Below are 17,474 nucleotides of genomic sequence, written 5' to 3' on the forward strand. Positions count from 1 at the left end.
TCTAATTTTTAGTATAATCTATACTATACACTAAATTTGGTTATAAATAAATTTCTTAATAATATCACTGCAGATTTTCAATAACACATGAAAATGAATACATAATATTACAAAAGATGTGAGCTTTCAAAAGTACAAGATTTTGGTTACTATTCAAAATATAAGTGTTTCTTCAAAATTTTAAATTTATTTTTTCTAGAACATATTTAGAAACACTATCCTTTATAAAAAATATATAAATTTTACGTATTAATTAAATTTCACATATGAATATAGGTTTTTGACATTTTCGACATTTTTGACAGTGAGGTTTTTGACGTGACAGTTTAAACCATGGTTTAAACTGTCAAAAACTGTCACATGTCAAAAACCTGCCAACCCTGGTTTAAACAAAAGCTGTTGTTAGAGGAAGCCATTTTCTGTATTTGTCTGCGCGGGATTTCATATTTTATCATCATGAAAGTTTTAATTACAGGTAATTCTTATTAATTAAAAATTTATAATATTAGTGTACGTTTCATAGCAGTATATAAAAAAATTACATGAAATTTTTAAAAAGATTAATGAATTTTATTATATATCTGTGAATACCACGCGTTAGATTTTAAAATAAATAGTTTGTAAAATGTATGTATTTTAAGAAAATCGTTATAAAAATTCATTTATCAAAGTTTTTCTCTGCTTCCTTTGAAATCCTTTGTTTGATCTGCCGAAAATGTGTGAAGCAGTTTAGTAATGAAATTTCATTTAGTTAAATTACTTGATTTATGTTTATTTTAGTGACATAATACAGAGGTATCTTTTTTTTCTATGAAATATATTGCTAATTAAAATTTATTTTATGTAGAATGATTAATATTGAATTTTCTTAAAAATAGTGAAGAGGGTTTTGATCATGTCTAAAATAATTTGTTTCAATTTTATTGTAAACTAATCTAAAAAAAAAAATTCTGAGAGAAATGGAACAAATTTAGATAATATTTATCATTTTCATTCACAGTTACTGCATTCATTATTATTCTTTTAGGTTGTCTTAACTATTGAATAAATTATGAGCATGCATACTTTCAAAAAAAAATTTTAATTCTATAGGTGTATCACATTTATGTGCAAAACAATTTGTACTCAATAATTTGTTTTATTTAAAATGCATAATACAAATACTATAATAAATTAGAAGATAATTCAGATTAGCAAGTTATCTTAAATTTAAGTTATCTTTAATTGGATATTAATATGAAATTGAATTTTTTCAATTATTTAACTTCTCAAACTATATCTATAATTGTATTTTTTTCATTACCCTAAGATTTTTGACAGTTTACGTGGACAATGTAAAGCAAACTTTTCATATTTCTTCTTTCTCTTCATAAAATACTTTTTTACTAGGTGATTCCCTGGAGAAGTATTTGGCTAATTACTTAAATGCTGAATGAAAATGGGATATCGATGTTTGCACACCCTGGAATCGGTGTGGACAAATTAAGTGTGCAGTTGTGAAGGGACGATTGTGTTTTTGTCTTAATTCATGTTGGTAAGTTGAAATGTAATTTATTTACATATTTAATGATTATGTATCTAAACCATTTGTTGGCATTGTTAGTATCTTGTGTAACTATTCTAATTCAGATACTTATTTATTTTTTTATTAATATTACTTATGGTTGTGCTATAAAATAATAATTTATTTTGCTTTTCTTAAAAATAAAGGAACTAATGATGTGCAATTGGGTACAATGCCCAACTTTAAAAAACTGGCTTGTGTGGTTAATAAAATTTGTGGGGTTATTGGGGAGATTTTGTTTGGTTATCTGTGGGAGAATAATTCTGGGTAGCCAGCCGCCAGGAACTAATAAAAAGAGAAGGGAACTCAGAAGGTATAACTCGTAACCACCCCCGGACAACTATCTACATGTGTTTTTTTTTTTTTTTTTTTGTTATTAAATTTGCAAGTTTAAAATCTGTTTAGCACCTTGGTGATTGTAGTTGGCACGGCAGATCACAATACAGAAATATTTCTGAATTGTTTTTCTCGAACGAAGAGTTTAGAAATTTCTCTTGCTGAAAGATCAGCGTATGCATCAACATTTTGTGAAAACGTCACTATAAAGCGATTCAATGAAGTAATTAAAACTTTGTGAATTTTACTTGGGCTAATGTTCTGTGAATCAGCTTTATCTGTGGATGGATGTATTGGTTAAGACCACATACATTTAAACTGCCAGGGCCATATTCAACTGGCAAACATCTTTGAAGAATGCATAGCAAAGTTGCTAAAAAAAGAAGTGTATTTATACACAACTTTATATACTAATAATATAAAAATATTGTAATCTTGTCTTGACATTTAGCCAGATAACCAGAACTCATCCCATACAAATAAGAAAGAGTAGTCACAGTCAGATATCTGTTTAGAAGAGATTTGGGTCCGTTAACGAACTATTCACAAAATATCTTTTCATAAAAACGGACATTTCACAAAATAATTTATCCTTTACTCAGACCCTTCACAAATTCGTTTATCTTCATTATTGCTTTGTTAATCGAATAAACCCTTACGGGGGGGGGGGAGAACGACAGATGTAATCTAAATAAATTTTGTCTTCGGCAGACACTTCTTCCTTTATTCGTCCGAAATGAATATTCTGCGTTCAGCAGTATAGGCAAAATACCAAATATTTGTGTGTTGCATCTCTAATTTAGTAGCAGCAATTGCTGTTTATTTTTTAAATTTTAATTTTTTTAATTATAATTTTACAGTGTTGGGCATAATCTTGTAAGTCAATTTAAAAACTCCTTGAAAAAGTTTTTTTTTTTTTGCAATAACAGACCCTATTTGAACAAATTCACAAAAGCAGGACCCTGGTTGAAAGAATGTGACTTAACGTTTATTTTATAATCACAAATTACAAGTAATTTTTTCCCAATTTTACAAATACGGACCTTTTACAGAATGTCTGGACAGATCCCTGACAGTACTTGAACAGATTTACTACTATGATGCTGTAAAGAAAAATATTCAGTAGAGAGTGTTTTTTTCTAATATTCTTATCTGTGCTACTCTACACAACGCAGAAAATTTTTTAGATGCAATAGAATATTTTATGACTAGTTCTCTCTCAATGATTCTGGTTCTACCCTTAAAGGACAGAGGGAAGATTGTTTAGAGCATTGTACCTGAATTATAAATACTCTGCCACTTTAAATGCCTTTGGTAAAATATACTAAATTAATAATGCTAATAACGCTAATGAATAATGCCAATTGCTATTTCTAAATAGCAATGGGTATATGTTCAACACTAAAAGAGATTATAAAAAATTTTAGATTGCACGGAGATTGATCTAATTCTATGCTTTGTTAGCTTAAATGAGATCTAGACTCAACAGGAGCTAATATGAGTGTCTCAGTTAGTATCTTTCTCTTTTATTACTATAATGTTTTGATTATTCGGAAAATTGTATATTTTTAACAGTGGCATTATACCTTAATCGTTGTGAGTTTTTTTTCCCCAACTGTATTGTTATAGTACGGATTGTTTACTGTTAGTACAGCACTGTTTATAAATTATTACAGTATTAATAAAATAATTAAAGTCAGAATGAATTAAATGATCTTTTAATGTTTATCAGTATTTGTCTTTAATCACACCGTGGTTAAGGAAAAGACAGTGCCCTACCAGTTAGTATATTCCTCTTTTATTAATAATAATATATATTCTTTTACTTTGATTATTTCAAAAATATTTATTACTTTTGTTTTTATCAGTGGCATTTATTGCATTCTAAATAAAAACTAATTTAATGTTTGATCTAGATACTAATAAGTTTAGAAAATTAATTTATGATTTTATTTTTTATTCTTGTAAAAGGTTTAGAAAATAATATTCATTAAGGAACTGGTGATGTCGACAGAATTTAGATGATTAGATACTAAAAAACTGGGAACAGTGCAATCAAACCTGAACAATGGACAAACACATCAACATGTACTGGCTCATCATTAAAAGTCAGCGTGGGGATAACACAACATGCACATTCCATGATCCATCATGGACTCGTGCCTTTAAGAAGCCTACATGGCTGTCTCTAGGGTAAACGGTGACTCAACAGTGCACACACCAACTGAACAATTGGCTGTGGGGTCATTTATGTTGTGTAAAGAAAATATAATAAAATCTGTGCTGTGACTAACTATTAAATGCTGTGATGTAATGTCCTGTGATTGTCTTGTTCTTAAAGCCATTAGTCTTTATATGTAAACCCTGATTGATGCTGCAATAGAAATATTAAATAATATTAATCAGACACTTTCCCTCTCTTTCAGATGTAAGTAACCTGACTAAATTGGGGATCTGCAAAAAGAAAAAATCGAGCAACAAAGCTAATGTTGCAATAATTTACACTCCTTTTTTATGTCTTGATTTTAAAGTGACAGATGTGTCAAATCCCCGAGTATGAGTTTGAGTGATGCTTCCACCCAAAAGAGTTGTGAGACCACTCTGAAAGTGTCACAAGTATGCCATATGCGTGGAAAAAGATGGATATGCCAGATTTAATAATATTAAAAAAAATTTCTGTTAATCTGTGCTTATAACTTAAAACTTATACTTCTGTGCTAAATGTTCTTTCACTCTGTAATTCAAATTGATTCAAACTAATGTATGCAATCCTTTATTAAATTCACAATTTGAAGAGTTGTGCTTTTATCTATATACTTAACCATTGGTTGAAATCTTAACAAGGTATCTTGATTACAATATTAATTTGAAGCAACTTGTTCTCTTTTAGCTTTTGCCTGGATTCTGCTGATGATTCATGTTTGTCCCGGGGAATGGTCTCACAGCATTGTCTGCTTAAAGCTTTTCTGTGAGATATATTTACCAGGACTTGATTTTCTACAATGGTTTATGCAGAGTCTCATTTAGTTTGAAGAATATCTCTGTACCGTAACAAGATAACATTTCAGTCATTGATTTTGCTATATGTTAGGGGTGCACAACCTGCGGCCCTTCGACTACTAAAGTGCGGCCCACGAGAGCTTCTAAACACAATAAAAAAAATTTTAAAAATGGCAATTTTTAATTGCACTTTTAAGTCATCACGTTTTGGCACAATCAATTTTAACAGATTTTTTAGTAAATGTACGTTTAACGCACTTTCTTTAAGCCGATTTTATCGTAAATATAAATGATTTTTTTAAACAGTTATTTCCGCTTTTCTGCGTGATTTCGGAAATCCCGAATTTTTATAACGACGCGAAAGCGAGTTTCAGATCGCAAATTTAAATAATCACTTTTTGTGTACTTTATTTGTGATGATTTAATCTTAAATTTAAGTGATTTTTAATCTTTTTTTTTGCAATTCTTTCTTTTTTTTCCACAATTTTTTTCGGCAGTTATTGCTATGCGTTCCCACGTATTATAAAAAATTCCAATTGTTCTATAATGACATACAAATTTTAAATCATGCATTTGACACGCTTTATTCGTGCTGAGTTCAGCATAAATATATTTTTTATTTCCATACTTTTCCACATGATTTTGACGATCCCGTTATTTAACTATGATGTTATTACGAAACGTGATTGTTAATCGCGCAATTAAATAATCCCTTTTTGATACGGTATTTCGGTACAGTTTTATCTTAAATCCTAGTTATTTTTCCTGTGTTTTTATTTCCGCAACGAATATGATTTGCTCGAATGTGGTAATGAATTGTGATTTGATCAAAAATCAAATATTCGGCAAAAAAAAAAAAAGAAAAAAAAATCGATTGGCCAAATAGCAAAATCTTTTAGCACCATAGCAACACTGAAACTAAAATTTCAATGCTCAGAATAATATTTCCTGGAAAAACATATTCATAAATTAACTCTAAAAAATAAGGCCAATCAAGAACGCTTTTGAAAATGTCGAAAAACGAAACAGAGAAGATAAAAATCGAATTTAATTTTTGAAAAAAATTTTTAAAGCTGAACATCTCAGTTTTTCAATTACCAGAAAAAGCCAAGAAAAAAGTATTAAGAAAGAAATGCTATTAAAAATTACTACGTTATAATGAAAACGTCTAAAAAAAGGTTTTTACTATTTAAAGAAAATAAAAAGATAGAAAAAAAGCGTTATAATTTTTTTAAATGAAAATCTCAATTTAAATTTTTCTCATTGCCATAATTTTAGCAGAAAAAAAATTGCTATAAAATAAAATTTATTAGTAACTTTATTTTTAAAAAAAATGCTGAGTGATAATAAAAATGCCTTAAAAAAGAAAAACAGAAAAAACAAATTTTTCTTAGTTCCTGAAACAAAACTTTAATACTGAAAATCAAACTTTTCTATGTTACTGGTTATTTATATTACAGTACAGGGAGAGAGTGATAATAAACTCAATTCTCAAAGTATCGAAAAAATGACAAAATTGACTTGTCTGATTATAATTAAAAAAAAAAATTTAATATCTATAAAAACTCAAAAATAAAAAAAACTTGGCAAAATACATTTCTAAAAGATATTCTGCCGAATATTTGACTGATCATTCAACCAACTGAATTTTTCACAGAAGGGCCAAATACTCGTTACATCCCTCCCTAATTTAAATGCAATGTTATTGCAACTTAAGAAATTCATAAAATGACGGAAAACGTGAATTTTTAAACTGCTCACTGTTCGTAGTTTAGATTTCAATTTTTTGTTGCTTAAGTGATCTTTTTCAATAAAAAAAAAAGGAAACTGTTCATGATATAAAAAAAAATCTAATAATTAATAAAATAAAATAATAAAGCACATTACAAAATAAGCATTGAATTTTATTTTGAACTATCACAGTTTTGTTTTTATTTTAGGCTTTTATTTAAAACCCATAAATTTTCTTCAATTAAAATATTTAATTTGAATTTATATTACTTAATTATGACTAAACTTTTTCCTACTTTAATTCTGTGGGCATTGCAGTTTTTTTTTATTTATTAGAATTTAATTCTAAAATGAATTTTCGTATTGCGTGATATGATAAAAAAAAAAAAAAACATTTCTTTTCTTCAATGTTTATTTATTTTGATAAATCTGTTGTTCATATAGTTCGTATAATTCAAAAGAGCAAGTTTTTTTTTTTGTAAAAAGAAAAAGTATAAGTTTTTTTTATTTTTGAATGAATTCTAATAATGGAACACTACTAAGTTATTGATATTACTAAGTTTATTGATAAAAAAAAAATGGAACGCTAATGTTTAAATAAACATTACTACATTTGTCATTAACATGTGTAAATAGATCTGCGGCCCTTCGTTAGCCAGCCTGCTGTGCAAGTGGCCCTTCACTCAAAAAGGTCGTGCACCCCTACTATATGTATTAAATATAATTGTATATTTTTTAAATTCATAAAAATAATTAAGCTCTTTATTTTCCGGCATGGTTGTCAGTTATTAATATAACTGAAGTCTTTGATTGGATTCTGATCCACTGTAGAATTTTAAAGTAACATGATTTCTATTTTTTTATCTAGAAAAATGCTTTTATTTTACAGCTGACTAAGCAGACAATAGCATAGCTGCCAACTGTTCAGAATTTTTCGGATTTGTTCCTAATTTTTAAATCCAATCTGATATTTTTATAAAAATTCTGAATTTTCATAAAATTTTTGATTTTAAACCAATCCTTTTTTCTGATCGCCACAAGCATGCATCCTGTGATTATTGTGCTAAAGTAATTTTTAGTAGCTTTTTATTGGAAAATATTATTCCAATAGCTGTCTGTTGCTGATTATTTCACTAAATTATTATTTTTGGAAATTTTTTTTTGTAGTATTTAAACACTTGCATCAGAAATATTTGTTTATGATGTAGATTATTATTTACCAGTGTTTTATAATTTGGAGATAAATAATTATATATTAATAGGTAATGTTTGTTTTTAATATATTATACCGGTATTCCTAATTGTAAAACATTAATATTATAAGTTTCCCACAAAAGATAGTGTTTATAGTTTTGTTTTACTAATTTACATATTTAAATATATGTCTATTAATGTTATGATTTAATAATTAAATTTTTATCTTACTCTCGTAATTAGTGCGTATAATTTTGTCGCATATAGTGTTCCTCATTTTTGATTCCTAAGGTTGGCAGCTATGCAATAGTTATAAAGAAAGACTTAGCTGCTCTTTTTCTCAGGATGATGCCACTGATAGTGGTCTTAGACCTTATATGATTGCATCTGCAAGCACCTTCATAGAGTCAAGCTAGCTACCATACTCTGTCTATTGTGTAAGAACAAAAACAAATATACGTGCTTCAAATTCTCAGATCCAACTTGAATAAATTTTTTTTCTTCCTTTTTTATACTTTTTACATATGCTGTACTCTTACCACTAAAAATAAATATATTCAAAAGAAAATTTATCTCATTTATTTATTCTTTCTTGAAGATGTATATCAAGAGAAAGATACTATTTTATAGTACATATGTATCCAAGGTGCTACTGCTATAACACTGCAACTATTTTAGTTTAAATGAATCTCAAGTTAGAATTTAATGCTACTATATTTAATTAAAATTTTGAAAATGCGTTCAATAGTACGTTTAGAAGTTATTTGACTAAAATATTGATAAGTATTGTACAAGGGCTAGCTCTTGACCTGAGAAAAAAACAAGAGTTTCAGGAAACGAAAAGCGTTAGTTAACTTATTTTTAACGAACTGTAATTCAACTTTTTTTTATTTTCAACTAGCTGAATATCCACTCTTCGAACAGGATTAATAAAATCAAAAAAACAATAACTCGGTACTGAACAACCCAATGAAATCGTGGACAAAACTGAACGGTATATACTGACAAAATTAATAAGCAAAAACATAACAAAACCTGTTTTTTGTTGTTCAGCCCATTAAAATTGAGATTAACTGTATTCAACATTACTAGGCATAATATCGAAATTAACCATTAACTTGGAATTTTTTTAATTTATATAATAGGAATTACCCATATTAATTGAGCATCATTGGCGACAATAATAGTATGGCGCTTGTTTACGATTAATCTATACGAATAAGTACCTGAACTCCATAAATGTTGCTTTTTGTAACATAATGGCTTGCTTTTTAGTATTTCAATATGCATCTATTACATTACTTAAATGAACTGAGCGTCAGCATTAACACTTTGACTCAGAATTTTCATTAAATATATTTTTTTTCATTATTTCTTTGTATTTATTCATGTCAGGATAGGTGAGAAATAAATTTAGAAGTTTAATAATATTTGGTGAGATGAAATATAACGTGAAACACCATGTCTTTTCCTGCATAAAAAGTCAAATATTTCAAACGCGGTTCACTTCCAAACAATTTAACTAATATGCAGTTATTTAAATCTTAGCGAAACAGTTATTTATAATTGAAACTTCTTTAATTTACAAAATCATTAATACATTTTTGAATATGAATCAAAAAAAGATTTTTCCAAACTAATTATTTTGAATTTTATATTTCAGTAAAATATATAATTCCGTAATCTAACAAATATTTTTTTATCAGCTGTTTGACTTTTTATTTTTAAAGAGAGAATACCAAAAAAATATATATATTCTTACTAGGAATTAAAAGGCCAGAGAAAAAGAAAAGAGGGACAGCGGTTAATAAAACTGAAGTAATTTTCTACGTTTTTCCTAAGCAAATTGTACCACTTTCCCATTAATTTTGCCTTTCATTGCAAAAGAATTTTTTTTAAATTTTAATTACCGCTGTTTTTAAATTATTTACTTATACCGAAACACATTTTGACAGACGTGACAAATTAAATACGTGATTTCAGATAACTTTAGAGATAATTTGGTGACATAGTGCTACCACGTAAATTTTTTTTTCATTGTTGTTGTTTACGTCGCACTAAAGCTGCTCAATGGGCTATTGGTAACGGTCTGGTAAACATTCCTGACAATCATCTGAAGACATGCCATCACAATTTTGAACTCTGCCGAGGTGAGGCTCCCTTCGCTTCGATACACCGACGACATGCGCGTGAAGTCAAGTACTTACGTATAACATTTTAACGAGAACCAATACCTCACACCCTCGGTCCCTCCACAGATTCATCCAAGTAGTTTTTCACCCGCACGCTGACAGCGGCCAGTTATGCTCGACTTCGGTGATCTGCTGAGAATGTGTCAACAATCAGTCAATTGCGGAACTGTTGTTGATTGAAATTATGACGTAGCGAGAAAAAAAAAACTAAATAAAGTACAAGCAATAACTCTTTTTTATTGTTATTAAATAGAGCTATAAAGTATCAATGATGTTATCTTTAAGATTTTTGAGGAAACAACGGCTAAGGCTTAACCAGTCAACCCCGCTTAAAGGAATATCAGTTCCAGCCAAATCTATGCAATTGAGCGGGTTATTCGATTAAAAGGATAGTGCAATATTCTATCCTAAATTTCTGCGAAATTTTATTTTTAATGGTATTTAATGCAAATTATAGTGTTTTGATTAAATAAACTTAGTTTTATGATCAATAAACAATTTTGATTACTAGTATCTGTGTTAGTATCATAAAATATAAATGTCATTTAAAGTTATATAAAAATAAATCAATATTAGTGAATAGTATAATATATAGGTACTAAAATATTATTTGATCCCTTCCGAAAAAATCTATAATTGAAGACTATTTTTATACCCGTTTAATTCGTCAATTTATCAAAATTAGATTTTCCCTTTCAGTTTCTATTAAGACTTTCATGAATAATTGCGTATTCCTCTCAAACGCATAGTCAGATAATTTATTTTAAATTTTTTTTTCTAACCTCGTCTTGAGAATTTCCAAATTAATGAGCTATTTTAGTTTGGAATTTTTTTTAATATATCGTTTCTCAGATTCATTGCCCCCCCCCCCTCGATTAATTCAAATCCATCCTTTTCTCGCTGAACTTGCAATCATTCTCAGAGTTATTCTCGGGATTAAGCAATAATTATTCTTACTTAAGAGAAAGACACACTGTATACTGATTTGTTACGTTTTTGAAATTTTTTCTTATGAAAGCTAATAGCGCACCAGGAGGGGACCACAAATCTTGACTACAAAACAAATCACTCTGTACCTTTTTAAAATTCTAAATGATGTGTAAGTAAGTACAATTTGTCTAAAGTAAGAACTCCCCTATTCGTCTGGACCTGTGGGGGTGACTATGGTAACAAGGTATAACTATTTCAAATAGGGGTGTGGGTCACTATTTAGGATATATTTTGTCTCGGGTGGAGGAGAGAAAGGGAATCATTTTTCTTCATATTGCCCTAAAGCAGTGTTTCCCAAAGTGTGGTACACGTACCCCCAGGGGTACGGGAACAGTTTAGCGAGGGTACGCGTCCTTATGCGAAATATCTTGCAATAAACGAAAATTTCAAACAAACTTATTTAAAAACAAAGCTAGCCATGAAAATTTACGATTACGTATTTTTCTATTTGCTATTTTTTGCGGAGTTTGCAGTTAATAATTAGTGGTGTCAACAGCCAGTTGTGATTTTTAACTTTTGTGCAATTTTTTTTTATAGTAAAAAATACACTCATTTTTTTATTAGTGGTACACAGCATTACGAAAAATTTAGAAAGGGTACACAAAAGTCATAAGTTTGGGAAACACTGCCCTAAAGTAAAGAGAAGCTACCCTCCCTGAAATTCGCTATTCTTGTTTCCTTAGCAGCAGACGGCCTCAGATTTAGTGGCGGGGGGAGTTCTTACCGTAAACAAACTATAATTCAAAGAGGGGTAAAACACTCGTCGCTCACTTCAATGTATAACTAGCAGCAAGATTAGATTTTTTTTTTCAATTTAACCCGAGCACCTGTTTAGACCAACTAATGAACAGGACCCTTTTGAAGTGACCACCTATTGTATCCTTTTCTTAACTGAAAAACGAAAATTTCATTTTAGTTAGTGAAGCATTTCTCCAAAATAAACAAATTTTTTTCATTTCAGTACCTCTTCTTCATGCAATTAGGCGGGGACAAAAAACAAAGAATGTCAGTTTAAACGGGGAAGTTTAACATTAGTTGCATACAAAATGATTTGGTTCCATTCGTGTAAGCGTGTTATTCGATTATCCGACATGTAATTAAGTGGACATGACGCAAGAAAGTTCCAATCCGTTTTTCGCTCGAACGGTTTGTAATATAATGTTTTAATGTGAACAGTAATCTTCGTGCGACGAACTATTAGTATGCCGAATTTCATTGCTCTCTGTCGGATGGTTTAGTCCAGGGGTGGCAAACCTTTATGTCTCAACGTGCAATTTTTTCTAAAAAAATGTTTAATGAACTAGTTAATGTATAGTTTGTCTAAAGTAAAAACTCGCCTAGCCATTTGTCAAGACCCTTGGCGGTGACTATGGTAACGAGGTCTAACTATTTCAAGGGATGTGGGGTCATTGCTTAGGACAGATTTTGGCTAAGATTCAGCGAGAGTAAGAGGACTTTTTTTCCAGTCTATTGTGTTAGCCCTAGAGTGAAGAGAAGCTACTTTCCCTCCCCTCCCCCAATGCCCTCCTGTGTTAACATTGTTCGTCAATTCGGACATTAACAGGGCAGATTTGTTGGCCTCTCTTACAAGGGCACCATATTAAGTGGGCCAACGTTGCTCCCACAGTAAGGGCAGATAGTACAGAGAAGAAAAGAACATCCATGCCTTGCCCGGGATTCGATCCCAGAACCTTTCTAGTGCAAAGGCAGTTCCCTAACCCCTCCACAGGCCGGTCGGCTAGCTACCTTCCCTGGAATACGCTATTCTTGTATCCATAGCAGCAGACGGCCTCAGACCATGTGGCGGGGGGAGTTCTTAGCTTAGACAAACTATAAATACTCTGTTAAATTCTGCATCCATTTATAATTATTCATGTTTTTAAAATATAGGAAAAAACAAGTGAGTGCGAGCGAAAAGGACACATAGCCTCTAACATAATTGGATATAAATAGGAGAACAGATTTTAAATTATCTTAAGTTAAAGCTAGACGCCCGGTGGCTGAGTGGTAGTGCTTTGCGCTCCCGTGCCACCGGTCCTGGGTTCGATCCTCAGGCCGGGCAAGGTTGACTCAGCCTTTCATCCCTTAAGTGGGTAGACAAATGAGTACCAAGCATGCTTGGGAACTAAACACTTGGGGTTCCGCGTTCGGCTGACCACCTAACTGGAACATCTGCTCCTGTACCCTAGAGCCCAATGTCAAGAAAACTGAGATGGGCCCAGTAGGCCTTGGCCCCCTAGGGGCTGTCGCGCCACTGAGTTTAGTTTAAGTTAAAGCTACATTTTTTTCGTAATTTAGTTAAGCTAAGATTATAAGAAGTAAAATTATGACCGCGGCAGTACCTATAGAGTGGGGGGAGTCTCTCCCCCTCCCTATATATATATGTGTGTGTGTGTAACATAAAGCGCTTCAACTAATCTTTTTATGTTATTCCTTTGTCGAAGTCTTTTTCTTAACTTACTATTCTAAACTAAACGCTCTTGCACTTTAATATTCACATCCTGTCTTGTAATCTACTTTTGGTTACTCGAGTAACAGTTTTGATTTTTCCCCTTATTTGAACTGTGAGAAAGACTTTTTCACTCGCCTTATTTAAAATATAGATTTTGTTTTATAACCGTCGTTGAACAGCCGACCCAATTTTAGGTTTACGACTCCTAATGTTCAACTCTGTAACCTTGCAATTTTGAACAAATTCAGAAGACAAGGAAATTTTTGTTTCAGTACCCTCAGAGGTATTGATTTGTTATAGGAACATGGAGGACTTTGCAACTCGATAGATTTAACTTGCATCAGTCACCATTTACTACACGGGCAGTCTTCGGCCGGCTGTGGATGAACCCACGAACTCTTGGGCATGGGTTCAGTGCCCTACTATCCAGGCCTATAATAGATAGATTTTATTTTATTTTATATCCGTCGTAGAACAGCTGATCCAATTTTTGAGTTTACGACCACTAATGTTCAACTCCGTAGTTTTGTAATTTTATAATTAAAAACTGGAAAGTTCCGCCCCTTGTTTACGTTGCTGATCAACCCTCATGGTTGCTTCTCATTAATCATTGCGGATTAAGAGAAAAAAACCTTTTATTTCCATAAATTACGATCGAATTGCTATTTACATTTTGAAGATGACTAAATTTAGACAAAACAATAAAATTGGTACCAATCAATAAAATTGGAACATCCTGTAGAGTTAATACTCAGTGAAGATGGAACCAAGGGAAAGAGTATTCGCCTCCGAATGAGGTGAACCAGATTCGAATCCCAATAATGGCTGGTCGATACGAATTCCTCACCCGGCTTGCACCTATTACAGTGCTGATGCAAAATATCCTCCACGGTAGACGGATTATAGGATTTCGTGGTTTTTTTCTTCGTGTAACGCAAACGCGGGTTAGTTTCAATAAAAAAAATTTCCCAAAACTTGATCCAAGAGTTCCCTTGTCTTCTGGATTGGGTACAAAATTACAAGGCGACGTTGTTGAACATTGGTAACAGTAAACCCAAAATTGGGTCGGCTGTTGAACGACATTATGAAATAAAATAAAAACCACGAGCTCCAATCACAATATTTTTCAGTAATATCCCGATTTTTTTTTGAGAGTCAGATTTAAAGCTCTTAAATATCATTACTTAAACTGCATAACATATTTGAGTTTGGATGGAGTTGGATGACTGCATTCAAATTATCCTATTACAATCATTGTTGTCGAAACTGGTTGTCGTAATAATTTCATTTAAAAACAATAAAAGGTTTCAACTTAAACAGGGCATTTCATAAAGTTCAACCTTAATGTATATTTTTAAAATCCTTGATGAAATTTAAGTAAAAAAACGAGTGCACACATTAAGGGTCATAAATTAATATTTAGGCAAGGAAAAAAAAAAATCAAAATTTAATGAATCACGACTGATGAAGGTGGGATTGACTAAAAACTTGTGATTACTAGAGAAAACAAAACTTAGAAGGCGATTAAAACTTAACACGTTCGTGTGTCATCGGCCATTCAAACTGGTTTTCTATTTTTCATACCGCCTATTTACCAATTAATTTAACTGATACGATGAAGTTGTCATTTTTTCTCCTCTATGAAATATCAATTTGCAGCTTTTACAACGTGTTAGATGTAATTACAGAACACCCTGTATGATATACAGTATTTTACGTGATTATTAATTAGGTAATTTTCACAATCAAATTTAAATTTTAATAAGATAAATAGCTTTTCTAATACCTAAAATTTAAAAATATCATTTTTTAACTTCTTGTAATTACTACGTCTCTTCAAAATTATGTTGAAAAATTATGATGTTAAGAATGATATAAAATGTTTCATACCTTTTAAAATACACTTCTTTTTATAATCATTAATGAATAAAATACAAATAATATTTAATTCTTAAAGGAACTTCAACATTAGTTTTGGACAAATAAATTTTACTGTAATGTGAAAATATTTTTAAATTCTTGAATTTAACTTCATAGATACGACGGAAATGCGAATTGTCATAGCATTTGTGCTCATATTTTCGAACGCTCTTTAGAATGAGCTATTGTAAAAAGTTGCATAGATTTTACGAAAAAAAGAACAACTTAGTGTTCAAACGATATTGAGGAGCATTTAGAATGTCGAAGGCACTCTGGAAAAAAAAAGTAAATAAATAAAATTCTGCTGCTTTTATCCTTGTGTTTCATACTAGGTTTATCAGGCATGTTGCAAATATTGATGAGCTTTCTTTAATATCATTGATGTTTGGAACAGTGTAGTCGATTCTGGTAATGCTGTCATTAAACTATAACTGAAATTTCATCTAGAAAGAGTCAGTCCAGTTTGAGCTTTATCCTAAGCACACTTCTCTTCAAATACAATTAATTCATATATAAAACGTAGCAAATCAAAATTGAAACATTATTTATTGATTACCAGTTAACCTCACTATTTTCCTTAGTAATAAGCAATGAAAACTCACCACTCATGCTCTAAGGAAAATCTTTTTCAATGGTGCATTAGAGTTCAAACAGCGATTTTACAAATAAACAATTAAAAATAAATAATAAAAAGTACTGTTAAATTAATGGGGTATGCCTTTTTATTCTATGCATGAATCATGGGGATAAGTATAGGCTTACTGTTTGCGGGTTGCAGCCCAAGGATAGTCAAAGGGTCATCTAAGAAATGACAAAAATAAATAAAAAAAAAAAGCTATATTCAATAATTTTTTTGAAAAAAATGTCAAAATTCCAAAACTGCTAAACAGTATGAGAAAGAGCCTTAGTGCAGATTATACATAAAATGCCAATTCTATACATGCAAATAAAATAAAAATTATATATCAGGGTGCGTAGCCAAATCTTTGAATCAAAAATAAGCACTTTTTAAAAACTTTTCAAGCACTTTACAAAAATTTTCAAGCACTCAAAAAATTCATATTGAATCAATGATAATATTGAAAAACAAAAACTTTTTATGAACAGTTTTAGCATAAAAAGAAACTCAAAAAGAAACGGACGTAAATCGAAACAATCAGTACTTTCCCACCTCACCAAGTGAATTCAACTTCACTCTGAACTCAGAACAAAGGTACCCTTACCCCATACATCAAAAAAGTGTTAGAAGTAAAATAAAATAAAGAAGAATAAAATTATAAATTAAAAAGAAAAACATTTAATAAGGATCTGACTCTATCCGAATTGGAGCACTCGGGTTTCAGTTTCGAGTGTGCGCGCATGCGCAAGTCATAACGTGGGTACTACATGAAGTCCGTGTGAATAATTACATAGCAAACACCCCATTTTTCGTGAAATGCAGGGAATCCGCCAAATATCACTGAAGGAAAAAAAATTCGTGAAAAAAAAGCACTTTTTAAAAACGTCAGCTGAAAAAAGCACCTTTAAAAGCTTTTAAAAACGAAATCTCCCAAAAAGCACCTTTAAGTACTTTTCACAAACGCTACGCACCCTGTATATATATATATATTTTTTTTTTCATGAGTAAAAAATTAACTAAATATTTAACAAATCTCATTTTCTGTATTAAATTTATGAAAATTTATTTTAGCCATGATAAAAAAATGAAAAAAAAAATTATATATGTGTAACATGTTATGCTATTTACTTAAGCTGATTTGAAATGAGATCCACAATCCCTTAAGATGTTCTTTGGTCTCTTTATGTTTCTAAACAAAGCATAAAAAATAAATGCCCTTTTAACATAAAACGATAGTTGTACTGTAAAAAAAATTTCTTCCTTCATGTTTCAGCATTCATACATAACTTTTTCAGAAAAAAAAATCTATATATATATATATGCTAGCAACATTTAGACCAATTTAAATTAGATATTCATTCAACACAAAACAATCCTATAAAAAATTTTTAAAAAAACTTTGATGAAATAAAAATTAGAGTAAATTATTTACACTTTTTAATATTGTGTTCAATAAACAAATTTTGTGTATTATAA

The 17,474-nt window shown here is 30.4% G+C and overlaps 1 long non-coding RNA gene across 2 annotated transcripts; it reads left to right on the forward strand.

Moving 5' to 3' along the window:
* The first annotated feature begins 382 nt into the window (after positions 1-382).
* Positions 383-4,694, forward strand: LOC147804281 (uncharacterized). Of its 2 annotated transcripts, none has more exons than XR_015429373.1 (3): positions 383-475; positions 1,390-1,534; positions 4,327-4,694. It is a non-coding gene; the product is annotated as an uncharacterized LOC147804281 (long non-coding RNA). The 2 variants fall into 2 exon arrangements; XR_015429374.1 differs by having other exon boundaries at positions 389-475; positions 3,872-4,694.
* The last annotated feature ends 12,780 nt before the right edge of the window (positions 4,695-17,474 follow it).

The sequence above is a fragment of the Parasteatoda tepidariorum genome, chromosome 9 (assembly GCF_982258835.1).
Source record: "Parasteatoda tepidariorum strain Cologne lab strain chromosome 9, Ptep-v5.0, whole genome shotgun sequence".
NCBI lineage: Eukaryota > Metazoa > Arthropoda > Arachnida > Araneae > Theridiidae > Parasteatoda > Parasteatoda tepidariorum.